The 13288-nt window shown below is 36.0% G+C and overlaps 1 protein-coding gene across 16 annotated transcripts in view; it reads right to left on the bottom strand.

The window, feature by feature from the left end:
* The window catches only part of CFAP20DC (CFAP20 domain containing), a 236640-nt gene that overhangs the window by 159412 nt on the left and 63940 nt on the right, over positions 1 to 13288 (bottom strand). Inside the window, exon 1 of one of the 16 annotated variants that reach the window (XM_087866901.1) lies at positions 406 to 478. The exons of the other annotated variants lie outside the window; for them this stretch is intronic. The gene's annotated coding sequence lies outside the window, so the exon portion shown is untranslated. Of the gene's footprint in view, positions 1 to 405; positions 479 to 13288 lie in introns of those variants that run through there. 16 annotated transcript variants of the gene reach the window in all.

Genomic DNA, 13288 nt, shown 5'->3' with positions numbered 1-13288 from the left:
TCGTTATTCAAGGACCTCCAAAATCTGACCCTTAGCCACTATTCCATTATCACTTTTCACTGCATTCCTCAATGTACCCTCTGTTTGTGTCAGAATTCATAAAATAAGGAGTGCAAGACTGAAACCAGGGGGTTGCAGAGACAGCAGGTGAGAACATCAGCAAGGAGTGAAATTGCAGAATAAAGCCAGGGTTGGTTTTGAGGAGTCTTAACATGAGATATCAAGAAGAGCTTGATGGGGCAGATATCAAGGCTATACTTAATAACCAGAAAAGGATGGAAAATGGACGAGCAACATCTAAATCCCTACCATATGCCAGAACCTTCACTCAGTTTCGCCAATGTTATCTCATTTATTCCTCCCAACAATTTTTTTTTGAAATAGAAATTAATCATCACATCTTACCAACGTAGTGAGAGGCTCAGAGACATTAAGCCATTTGTTCATGGTCTCAGAGCTATGTGGCAGAGCCAGCAATCTAAAAAGATAAAGCAAGAGTAATAAAGGTACATTATTTACAAGTCTATATGACAATTCCAGAGGATGGCAGTGCATGGCTTAGTGTTTTTGAAAGGTTTCATGCTTACTAGGAAGGAAGAGGTGAGTAACTGGCCTACCATCCATTCAACCCCTTTACTAAAGGGCATTCATTCATTCCAGGAGAAAGGTAACCAGCCAAAGCTCCTTGTAAACATGACTGACCTCTGACAAATACATCAGTGGTGTTTATTAGAAGGAAAGTCCTTAATATATGGGTTTTTTGTTTTGTTTTATTTTTGCAGGATGTACCTGATCTCTCTAAGATTGCTTATGGTTAACAAACTTGGAATCCATGCACTTATGGGGCATGGTTCCTTGGAACACGTCACATAAGCTAAAAGTGTAAGAGCTCCCTCTGGGTGAGCAATATTCTCAGGTGTTTTTCTGTCAAGTATTGCTTAGAGAAGTTGTTTGTTAGATCTGAGCCAAAGTGCATTTAGAAAGAACTGGAGAGATGCAACGGTTATTCCAGATCTCTTCCTGCTTCATGTGTGCATCAGTATTGGCTAAGATCTCTGATTCTTGTGAGTCTGTTTGACAATCAAAGCCTTTGCACTAACTCATATACCTGGATGTGCTGTGCAGCCTCTTTAGGAAACACACCTTCAAAAGCAGAGGCTGAGAAAAGGACACAGGTGCAAGTGGTTTATTGGATAAGAGATTCCATGATGCAGGAATGAAGGAAGAGGGAGAGTAAGACAACAAAAGAGGAAAATCCAAGATAAGAAGGCATTGTCAACAACACTGCTATAGACTATAGGGGCTCCATTCCACCAGAACATCCATGGAGACACGTACAGAACACCTCCAAGAATTGTCCTCTTGAGGAATAGGAGGTGGGAGCCTATAGCCACTAAGTGCTAACCCCCAATGGTTAAGGGTTCCCTCAGGGGGCCTTACCACCCTAGTATTTCCAATTTATGCCTGTCTGTGGGTAGAGTAGTTGGGTCCCACAGCATCAAAGAAGGTCCTGGATGGCATTTGATATGGGATGCTTTCCAAGCAAGCTTGTTCCAAACCACCCACTGCAGTCGCAGCTGATATCAGAGCTGGACCCAGAGGATGTGACATGGAACACTGGAGTGGGCTGCCACAATGACAATACCAGCGTGTTTGCTACTTAAACATAATCCATCCTTTCATATTTCAATGCCTTTGCTTATGTATGTCCCTTGGAAAGTCCCTTCTCTCATTCTGCCAACTGAAATTATATTCATCCATCACAGTTTGGGTTGAAATGCCACCTCCTCCTGGAAAACATCGCAGATCTCCGAATTAAAAATAATTACATCTTTTTTTGACTTACCACAGCATGTTTTTCAACCTCTATTACTGAATTTCTTTCAATCCCCTTTGGTGTTCTAGGTCAGTAACTATAGTCCACGTTATGGGCCATAATGTAACGCAAATATGCAAATCTTTTCCTTTGTTTTCATGGGTGAATAACATGTGGTCCTGTATATTTCAGCTTTACCACTTGCTAGTAACATTCTAATTGAGTTTAAAAAGGTTACTAGAATTTGGTAATCCAGAGCCCATTTTAGAGTTTCAAGAAGTCTCTCATTCTAAATTCCATAAAGAAATCTGACTGCCCTGAAATATTTGGTAATTTGTAAAAGTTCCCAGTATGCACATGTACAAACACAAGAGATGGGACTTCTGCAGTTTGGGGGAAGGACAATTTATTACAAATTCATCATCAGTGTTATCTTGAGTTGACTGCAGTTTTTGAGTACTGCTACTTTCTTTTTTTAGTGATTATTATTCTTTTAAAGATTTTTATTTATTTATTTGGGGGGGGAGAGAACATGAGCAGGGAGAAGGGGCAGGCAGAGGCACAGAGAGAATCTCAAGCAGACTCCACACTGAATGCAGAGCCCGACACGGGGCTCAATCTCATGACCCCGAGATCATGTCCTAAGCCGAAACCAAGAGTTGGATGCTTAACTGATCGAGCCACCCAGGTGCCCGAAATTATTATTATTTTAGACTACTCATTATCAACAAGTGTGGAAATAAGCTGTAATGGTTAAGAGCAATAATTTCAAAGCCATATTTTCCGTGTTCAAATTCTGGCTTCACCATTTCTTAGCTATGTGACACTGGGTATGTTACTTACACTTCGGTACCTCAGTTTCTTTATTAATAAAATGTAGAAAATAATAGTACTCATAGGATTGTTGTGAGGACTGCACACATAAGTGAATGTAAGAAAAATGCATAGAACAATGCCTGGCATACAGAAAACTACCTAAGTACTAACCATCATCTTGAGTGGCTGTGTATTTTTAGCCTTTAATCTTCTATTAACTAAAATATTTATTAAGAAAGATAGGCCCACCTGGGCTGTAAAGCCTGATAAGAACCACACAATGGGTACATGGCCTGACTTTGCTCTGGTGGAGGTCAGGTTTTGGTCTACACAAGATAGTTCTCAGTTAAATCTGACCGTCGTGGCTCTGACCTCTGGAAGAATTTCTAAATGCTCATGTGCCCAGTTTAAGACAGAGGTATTAAGACTAAGCCACTCATATGGTGATGAGAATTTATTCTACTGTCTTTGCAAAAATAAATATGCAAACCTTCCCTATCTCATAATCAAGAATAGTTGGTTTTGGAGGGAAAACAAAATCATGTGCTAAGCTTAAATGGTTCTGAAAGCAAGCTGAATTGCTACTTTAAAAAAAATTAAAATTAGTCATTCATGAGAGATAGAGAATATAAATGCATATGTGTGTCTACTTAAAAGCTTCATTATGCTCATGTGCTCATGTGCTTTTTTGGGGACAATTTAGTTGCTGTAAGGAAGGCTGCTTGTAAAACAGCTCTTCAGTTGTAATACAGGCTTGATTTTCACCATCTAAAACCTCCTGTGACCTAACAAAGCAGAAAAAGGCAAGTAACACTGGCATTGCTTCTCTTAAACTTAGAGATACTTTTTTATTAAGAAACCCCATATATGAGTTAATACATTTTTATATCTGTAAGTGAGCATTCATAGCTAAGGGTCAGCGATGTGATAGAAAAAGTAATGAGACCATGTTGAGAAAAAATGGGGTAGTCAACAGGAAAATCAACCTCATTTATTATAATATTCTAGTGATCAGCAGGTGTATAACTCTCTCAGCTATGGTCATTAACGACATTCATTCCAAACTTAACATCTACATTTGCAAACCATTTGAAAGTAAAATTACTTCTGAATTCAATTTCCAATTTGCTTTTATATCTCCATCTTTGATTGACAATTTTTATTTTAACAATGGCAACCTCAGTGAGTATTTGAGTAAATGGTAGCAACCATCCAATAGTGTAGATAAACTTGTCTATTTAGATTACCTATTCACTTTTCTTCCATATGTACAATCATTTTCAACCACTGAATGTTCACTTCAGGTTAGAATGAACTTGCAAAACTGATGTCAGGCTTCTGATGATTAGATTCATTTATTAGAATTACTTGTTCTTAAAGCCAAAATGGTATTTATTTTTCTTATCATGACCTAAAAATGACCAAATTTGAATGCACACCTTCAGTGATGCTACCAAATAACTCCAGGCATAAATTACAAGAAAAGAGAGAGTTTGCAAAATCGTATATATAAATGTGTGCAATGATGTTTGGGTATATAGTTAATATGGCTGTGCACTGAAATTGAAAACCATATAGAAGATGGCGCCATGCAGAAGGCCTCCCTTATGCATTCACTCCTATGCTTCATAATCACCACAGGGAATTTTATTCCATCAATTTTTCCTGGGTCCCTTCTGCTGAATTTTAAATTCATTGAGGATTCTTTTGTCTTTTATAGAAAAATTCAGAATTCTGAACCTAAGATGCTTTCGTATACTTATTGAAACACAAAGTAGTCCTCTTTTCATACTTAGCATTCATTACAATGCACATTTCACATGTATGGCTTTACATCAGTAACTGGTGCTCTTTGAATCTTTCTCTGAATGTCATTTGATCCCCTTTTTAAAAAGAGCTCTATTGAGGTACAATTTACATGCCATAAAATTCATCATTTTAAATTGTGTACATTTTTAGTATATTTAAAGAGTTATGTAAACCATCACCAGAATTTGGTTGTCAAACATTCCCACCATCCAAATAGATCCCACATACCTGTCTGCAGTCAATCTCCACTCTCATCCCCATCCCCAGGCTATCATGAATCTGGCTTGGGTCTAGAAACATTTGCCTTCTCCAGATATTTCATGTAAGTGGAATATAAAATATAAAATTTTCTGCATGTGACATCTTTCACTGAGCACAACGTTTTTGACATTCATCCACTGTAGCCTATATCATTACTTTCTTATTGAAGAACAGTGTTGTAATATATGGATATGCCACATTTTATATCTATTCACCAAAGGAGTTGGTGGAATTGTAGTTTGTCTCCAGGTTTGGCTAACCTAAATAATGGTACTAAGAACATTCATGTTCAGCTCTGTGTGTGGTCATAATATCTTCATGTTTCTCAGGCATATACCCAGGAAGACAGCCATTGTGGTGGGTATGAGGTGGTATCTTATTTTTTTTTTTTTAATTTTTTCTTAAATTTTAATTTGAATTCCAGTTAGTTGACATATAGTGTAATATTAGTTTCAGGTGTACAATACATTAATTCAACACTTCCATAGAACATGAGCACATAGAGTGCTCATCACAAGTGCACTCCTTAATTCTTATCACCTATTAATCCATCCCTCAATGCAACCCCCCCCCCCCCCGGTAACCATCAGTTCTCTACAGTTAAGAAAAAGTTAAAAATAGAACTACCCTAAGATTCAGCAATTGCACCACCAGGTATTTACTCAAAGAATAGAAAAATACTAATTCAAAGGGATACATGCACCCTGATGTTTATAGCAGCATTATCTGTAATATCCAAATTATGGAAACAGTCATTATGGTTGTAATTTACATTTCCTTAATGTGAATATTATCGTGTGCTTTTTAGCCATTTATCTATCTGCTTTTATGAAATGCCTATCCAAATCTTTTACCAAGTTTTAAATCGGTGATATGTTTTCTTATTAACAAACAGTAAGAGTTCTTTTTATATTCTGGATACAAGAACTTTACCATATATACGATTTGCACATATTTTCACCAGTCTGAGGCTTGTCTTCATTTATGTAATGGTGCCTTTTGAATGCAAAACTCTGAAATTTTTATGAAGTCCAATTTATTATTTTTTCTTTTATTATTTGTGTTCTGGTGTCATATCTACAAATGCTTTGCCTAACCCAGGATCATGAAGATTTCCTACTGTTTACTTCTAGAAGTCTTATACTTTTAACTCTCACATTTAGTTCTATAATCCATTTTGAGCTAATTTTTGTATATGGTGTGAGGTATGGTTCTAAATTAATTTTTTTGCATGTGGACATCCAAATGTCCCCACATCATTTGCTGAAAAGACTCTTCTTTTACCACTGAACTGTCTTGACAATTTTGTAAACAAATCGGTGGACCATAAATGTAAGGTTTTATTTCTGTATGCTGTTTCATTGATCTATCTTCTTCACGCCAGTACCATACTGCCATGATCACTATAGCTTTATAGTAAATTTTGAAATTTTGAGTTTAAGTCCCCCACCTTTTTTCTTTCACAAAACTGTTCTACTATTCACCTTTGAATTTCCATATACATTTTAGGATCAGTTCATCAATGTCTACAAAAAAGCCCACACACAAAAAAAATAAAAAAACAATCTTTAGATAAATTTGGGAGAACTGTCAACATAACAATATTTAATCTCCCAACAGAATGGCTCTCCATTTACTTGTATCTTTAATTTCTGTCAGCAGTATTTTAAAATTTTTAGTACACAAATCTTGCACTAATTTTGTTAAAGTTATTCCAAACATTTTATTCTTTTTGATGATACTGTGCATGGAACTGTTTCCTTAATTTCATTTTCAGTTTACTCTATCTAGGATATAGAGATGCAACTGATTTTTGTCTATTGATTTTCATATTCTTCAACCTTGCTGAACTCATTTATTTCTTTTCTACAGACATTTTTGCTGCTTGCAAATAGGCAGTTTTGCTTTTTCCTTTTCAATATGGATGCCTTATATTATTTATTTCTTTTTCTTGCCTTATTGCATTGACTAGAATCTCCAATACAATGATGAATAGAAATGGTGAGAGAAGACAGCTTTGTCTTGTTTCCGATTCAGACTATCACCATTAAGTATGAAAAGCTATATGTTTTTCATAGAAGTCCTTTATCAGATTGAAGAAATTTCCTTCCTATCTTAGTTTGTGGTGAGTTTTTCTTTTATCATTAACTCAAAATGGATCAAAGACTTAGATATAAAATCTAAACCCATAAATCTCTTAGAAGAAAACATAGGTGAAAATCTTCATGCCCTTCAATTAACAAATGGTTTCTTAGATATGTTTAAAGCACAAGTAACAAAAGAAAAAAATAGATAAACTACATTTCTAAAATTTAGAAACTTTTGTCCTTCAAAGGACACTATCAAGGAAGTAAGAAGAGCCATAGAATGGGGGAAAATTTTTACAAATCATTTATCTGATAAGAGCCTAGTGTACAAAATGTATAAAGAATTCATACAATTCAACAATAAAAAGAAATAATCCCATTTAAAAATTAGCAAAGAATTTGAATAGTTATTTCTCCAAAGAAGATATATAAATGGCTAATAAGTAGATGAAAATATGCTCAACATTATTAGCCAATAGGGAAATGAAAACCAAAACTCACAGGATGAGTATAATACTCACAGGATGAGTATAATAAAAAACACAAATAATAACAAGTGTTGCTGAAAATGTGGGGAAATTGGAGCTCACATACATTGATGGTGGGAGTGTAAAGTGGTACAGCCACTTTGAAAACAGTTTGGTAGTTCCTTAAAAGTTAAATGTAGAGTTCCATATGACCCAGCAATTTCACTCCTACATGTATACCCACAAGGATTGAAAACATATGTCCACACAAAAATTTGTACGTGAATGTTCATAGTAGCACTATTAATAATTGCCAAAAAGTAGAATCAACTCAAATGTCCATCAACTAATAAGTGAATAAACAAAATATAGTAGATTCATACAATGGATTATTATTCAGGCATAAAAAGGAACAAAGACATGCTACAACACAGACAAATGTTGGAAACATTATGGTAAGTTAAAGAAGCTAAACACAAAAGACTACATATCGTATGGTTCCATTTATATGAAACATTTAAAATAAGCAAATCCCTAGAGATGAAAAGAAAGGGCTAAGGGTAGCAGGAAGTAACTACTAATGAATACAGGTACTTTGGGGGTCACAAAGCATTCTAAAATTACACAGTGGTGATGGTTGCACAACTCTGTGAAATATACTAAAAACCACTGAATAATACACTTTAAAGGGAGAATTTTATGGTATGTGAATTATAACCCATTAAAAAAAAAAGCTGTTGCTAGTTCAATCACTAATTGGTGATAAGACTTTGGGTAAGGGAAAATGTAGGAGAAAGTTATAGAGTAAGCATCACCCTTCTTGGTGATGCTCTTGTGCTCCTGGAAAACATTCACTCAATGACCCACAGTCATTGTTGTGAGTTGAACTGTGTCCCCCAGAAAGATATGTTCAAGCCTTAATCCCTGGTACCTGTGAAGGTGACCTTATTTGGAAATGAGGTCTTTGCAGATATAATCAAATTAAAATAAAGTCATGCATGAGAGACTATGGACTCTGGGAAACAAACTGAGGGCTTCAGAGGGGAGAGGGGTGGGGGAATGGGATAGGCTGGTGATAGGTATTAAGGAGGGCACGTATTTCATGGTGCACTGGGTGTTATACGCAAGTAATGAATCATGGAACTTTACATCAAAAACTAGGGATGTACTGTATGGTGACTAACATTATATAATAAAAAATTATTATAAAAAATATATAAAAAAATAAAATAAAGTCATGCTGTGTTAGAATGAGCTGTAAGCCAATGGTTGGCATTTTTATAAGAAGAAGGAAATTTATATTAAGAGAGAGAGTGCCATATGACAACAAAGGCAGAAATTGGGATGATGCATCTATAAGCCAAGAAATGCCAAAGATTGGAGGCAACTATCAGAAAAGGTAGCAGAGAAGGGCATAGTACACATTCTCACTCAGTGCTTTCAGAAGGAATCAACCCTGCTGGTACCTTGATTTGAGACTTTTAGCTTCCAGAACTGTGAGACAATATGTTTATGTTGTTTCAATCCATCCAGTTTGTGGTGATTTGTTATGGCAGCCCTAGGAAACTACTACAGTAATATTTACATCTTTATTACTAAAGAGAAAGGGTTCTAGGAAGTAGAGTCAACCTCTTGGAGTCTCCATTCCTTCATCTATAAATTGGGGATAATAACATCTGTCCATTCATCATGCTGAGAAAATGATATTGAAAACACTTCAGAAACTGTGAAATGCTTTATAAATATAGGCTATTACTCCTCCAGGTGTATGCTTTTAATTGATTCATCAGCTCTAATTTATTGGGCTTTCTCTTTTTTTTAAGATCATCTTTTTAAGCAACATTCACCCTCCTTAGAAAAACTATGGCCTGGGTATTAGAGCTCTCTAACAGAAAAGTGAGAAGTCAAATTATGGAACTCTTATACCATAACCCACTCTCCTAACAATCCCCCAAAATACACCTTGCCATAAATTGTCAATGAACTCACTTGCACTTTAGGAAATACAACACCAATGCACTGTAACCTTTTGTTTATACATAGGGTTAGAGCATTGCTTGTTCCATAATTGACTATTCTGTTGAACTGAATGGTACCATCATAAATGGTCACTTTTTGAAGACCACTATAAAGAAGACATTTGGCACTAAAGTACAATTTTCACAAATCACAAATAACTTAGATGCTCAATTATCAATATAAAATACTACACAAACTCTGATTATTGGGGATTTCTGATCATTTAGTCTTGAAAAAAAACTTTTAAAAAATTTTGCTGTAAGTTACCCTCAGTGGAAATTTGACAGTATCCAACAAGGGGGGAAATCTGTCAAATGTCCTTGAATACCTCCAGATTTTCTCTCCCTCTTCACCTCCGCTTTCCTGAATGTATCACTATAGCTGTAGGAGACTGTGACCCCTTAGGTAATGTATATATTCTCTTATTCACATGAAAATCTCATGTCTTTAAATGGAGAAGATTTCACAAGTATGTAAAGATACACTTATATAGAAGCTCATTATAACATGGAAAAAACAAACAGGGAAATTTTGGATAAATATATTATGCTAAATGCATGCAATGATACAAATGGCAGCTATTAAAAAGAATGAGACAGATTAATATGAAGCAACATGGAAAGATTCCCAAGATAGATAAAAGTAGAAAGCCCTGCTGTCACCACACCAAACCAATTTCCAAAAATATAAATAGTATGATTCTCTTTGAGGAAAAAAAGATTTTAATATCTCTCTCTCTCATACACACACACACACACACACACACACACACACACACACAGATTTAATCTCTGAAAGTACTCACAAAAAAATTATTAGATGCAGTTACATTTGGAGAATGATTCCAAAGTTTCTTATTATGGGCATGGATTGCTTTTATTATGTAATATAATTTATAAATGGAAGAGTTTTAGCCTATAAGGACAAAACAATGATTAGTGATTTACTATGTGAAACTAAAAAAATAACCTGCACAGACAACAATATATAAAAAAGAATGTTTAAAAGAATTCTTTACTTCTGGGGATCTCAAAAAAGACATCATGCAACATTTCACAGGTACTGCAAGGGAATTGTAGCTAGGGTCGTGCTGCGAGGCCCGTACTCGTGTGGGGAATCAATAGACCATCCTTCGAGGTAAGAGCACAACAATTTACTTATAGTGGTTTATCGAGTGCTTAGTTCAATACGAGTGGACATTTTGTCAATAACATTCTAATGGATGCTATGGATGACAGTTCAGCGCTATAATATACAAGCTGGAAGGCCATATACTAAAATCTATAGGTCCCTGGAGTCAGAGGATGATCATTTGTAGAGGAACTAAAGAAAACCACCAAGAAATGTCTCATTGTAGGGCCTAATGATTGTTTTGAAGTAAAAAGCAAACAGATTTGGTTATTATGGATTGCATTAGTGCTAACACATTGGCGCCATTTTTATACATTCTTCTGTTTTAAAAAATTTTAGTAAATGAAAGGTGAAATTAGAAAGCTTTCCTTAATTTGAATTAGGCTGGAAGCTTATCAATGTAAACACATTTCCCAATTAAGTTAGACAACACACAGAATTCATCACCTGAATCCTGTTGGTTAGAAATGAGCAGCAAATTAACTCATTCAGTTCTACAGTCAATTCACAAGTTTCCAACACAAGACTAAAGGGGTCACATGAACTACATTTGTGCCAATTTTTAAAGCAGAAGTAAGGTAATGTTCCCAGAAGGTACAAAACTATTGCTCTTTTAAAAAATACATCCAATTAGATATCAAGATTATTTTATGGGGAGAAGATAATACCTAGCATTTTCACATTTGATTTCTGAAGCATTCACTATTTCCATTTTTAATTTTCCTAAAGCTAGATTTATATATTATTTAACATTTGGGGAAGAATTAAAATGTGCAAATAGCTCCTCTAGACTTATATCTGGCAGCTTCTGGGTTCTCTTCTTTCTCTCTGTTAAACATTCTTTTCCATGGGGACAATTTTCTACTCCCTGCTCTGATTTTAAATGTTATTTCTGTATTGACAATTCAATCTACATCTCTAGCCCTGACTCATTCCTTGAACTCCAAACTGCTTACTTGAAACTTTTCCTGGATATTCCACAGACATTGCAAATGAAAGTCATTAAGAGGCAAACCAAGAAACAGACTTTTAACTATAGAGAACAAACTGGTGGTTAGCAGAGGGGAGGTCACCTAGGTGATGGGGATTAAGGCGTGCACTTGTTGTAATGAGCACCAGGTGATATATGAAATTGTTGAATCACTGTATTGTACACCTGAAACTAACATTATACTGTATGTTACTATGTATGTATTATGTATGTATGTTACTATGTAGTATGTATTATACTGTATGTTAACTAACTGGAATTTAAATAAAAACTAAAAAAAAAAAAGAAAAAAGAAAAACCCTAATTCCCCATCCTTACCACTACCCAGAAGGGGCTCAAACGAGAAACCTGAGTCATTCTTTGACCTGTATTTCCTTTCTGCAAGTCTATCAGTTCTATGTTGGATCCACTCATTTCTCTAAATCTTATACTGTCTCTCTGGTCCAAGCACCATGTCTCTTGCCTGCACAGCCTTCCAGCTGGTCTCCTTGTTTCCATTCTTTTCCTCCATCCCCCAGTCAAGGCCCTTGAGAGCAGCCAGAGTGAGCATCTTAAATGGGGATCGATTACCCCGTCTTATTTCAGTAACTTTGTGGTGCTCTGAGAACAAAATCTAAATTCCTAGCTCACAAGGCCTATAAATTACCCTGCCTCACTCACTAGGTCTCATTCTCTATAATCCAGGATTTCAAAGGAAACAAAATTCACTCTACATGGGTTAAATGGAGAGACTCATGAAATAACTCTTTACAGAGGTATGGGCAGGGCTGAGGGAACAAATGAGGGATGGTTAGACACTGAAAGATAACAACAGTGGGCAGCCATTACCATTCCTGGGGCAAGGGGAGGGCTGGAGCCAGAGAAACTGGATCTTCATAGGAGGGGTCTTGCAGAAGGAAAGGGAAGAAATACCCTGAATTCCCTCTTGCTGTCCTCTGATCTCCTGCTGGTACTTCCCATTGACTGAGAAGCCTTGAGACCGAGGGAATCTGGGTGATTAATGTGATGTAATGTGAGGAACGGAAGGGAACTACCTCCCAGGACACAGAGCACATGAGAGAAGGTAGTGCATGGATCTGGAGGGATGGGAGGGAGAGGTAGAAATGCCAACCTCATTCATGCCACTGTCCCTCTTCCTTACTCTCCAGCTTCACGCTTGGTCTGTTCTTGTAACAGGAATTTGCACAGGCTTTTTCTTTCTCTGGGTACCCTTCTCCTTCTACTATTTACAGGTCTTGTTATTCACCCTCCTTCAAGTCTTAACATTTAAATATCCTTATTGCCCCAAGAGCAGGTACCTCCTTGGTTAATCCTTTCTTCAGAGTACTTACCAAAATATGTAAGTATTTTATGTGATTACTTTTCTCTGCCTTCTCCTTCAGAATATGAGGGAGGGGGCAATATGTTTCGCAGACGCCTGCCATATAGTAGATGCTCAGTAAATACTAACTGAATTAATGTTGGCCAAATTATATAGCAAAATCATAAGACTATGTCTAGAGACAGTGGACTTCCAGAAACATCTGCATGAATTCTAAACTGAGGCAGCATTTAGGAAAACCCACTTAATCTTTATTTTTCTATTAGGCATGGATATAGCTTTAAAAAAAATCTTTATGTCAAGTAAAACTCTTCATTAATAGATGTTCTATTCCTCGTTTACTTAAAAGGAGAATGTCTATTATGGCACCAATGGTCTAAAAGAAAATAACTGAATCATTTAAAGGCAAGGTTTATGCTCATTTTTTTTACTGCTGTTTCTATAGCAATAGCAAAAAATCACCTGTTTTGGTTTGTGATGCTCTTGGTACTAGAATATTAGTCATTTCAAAATCTTTTCTTCTTTTTTCTCTTAATTGAAGAAAGGGAACAAAGGAACAGGGAGTAGCTT

The sequence above is a fragment of the Ursus americanus genome, chromosome 14 (assembly GCF_024610735.1).
Source record: "Ursus americanus isolate L20-20 chromosome 14, mUrsAme1.1.p, whole genome shotgun sequence".
NCBI lineage: Eukaryota > Metazoa > Chordata > Mammalia > Carnivora > Ursidae > Ursus > Ursus americanus.
Note: the sequence above shows the minus strand (reverse complement) of the source record. Positions and strands in the feature narration are given on the sequence as shown.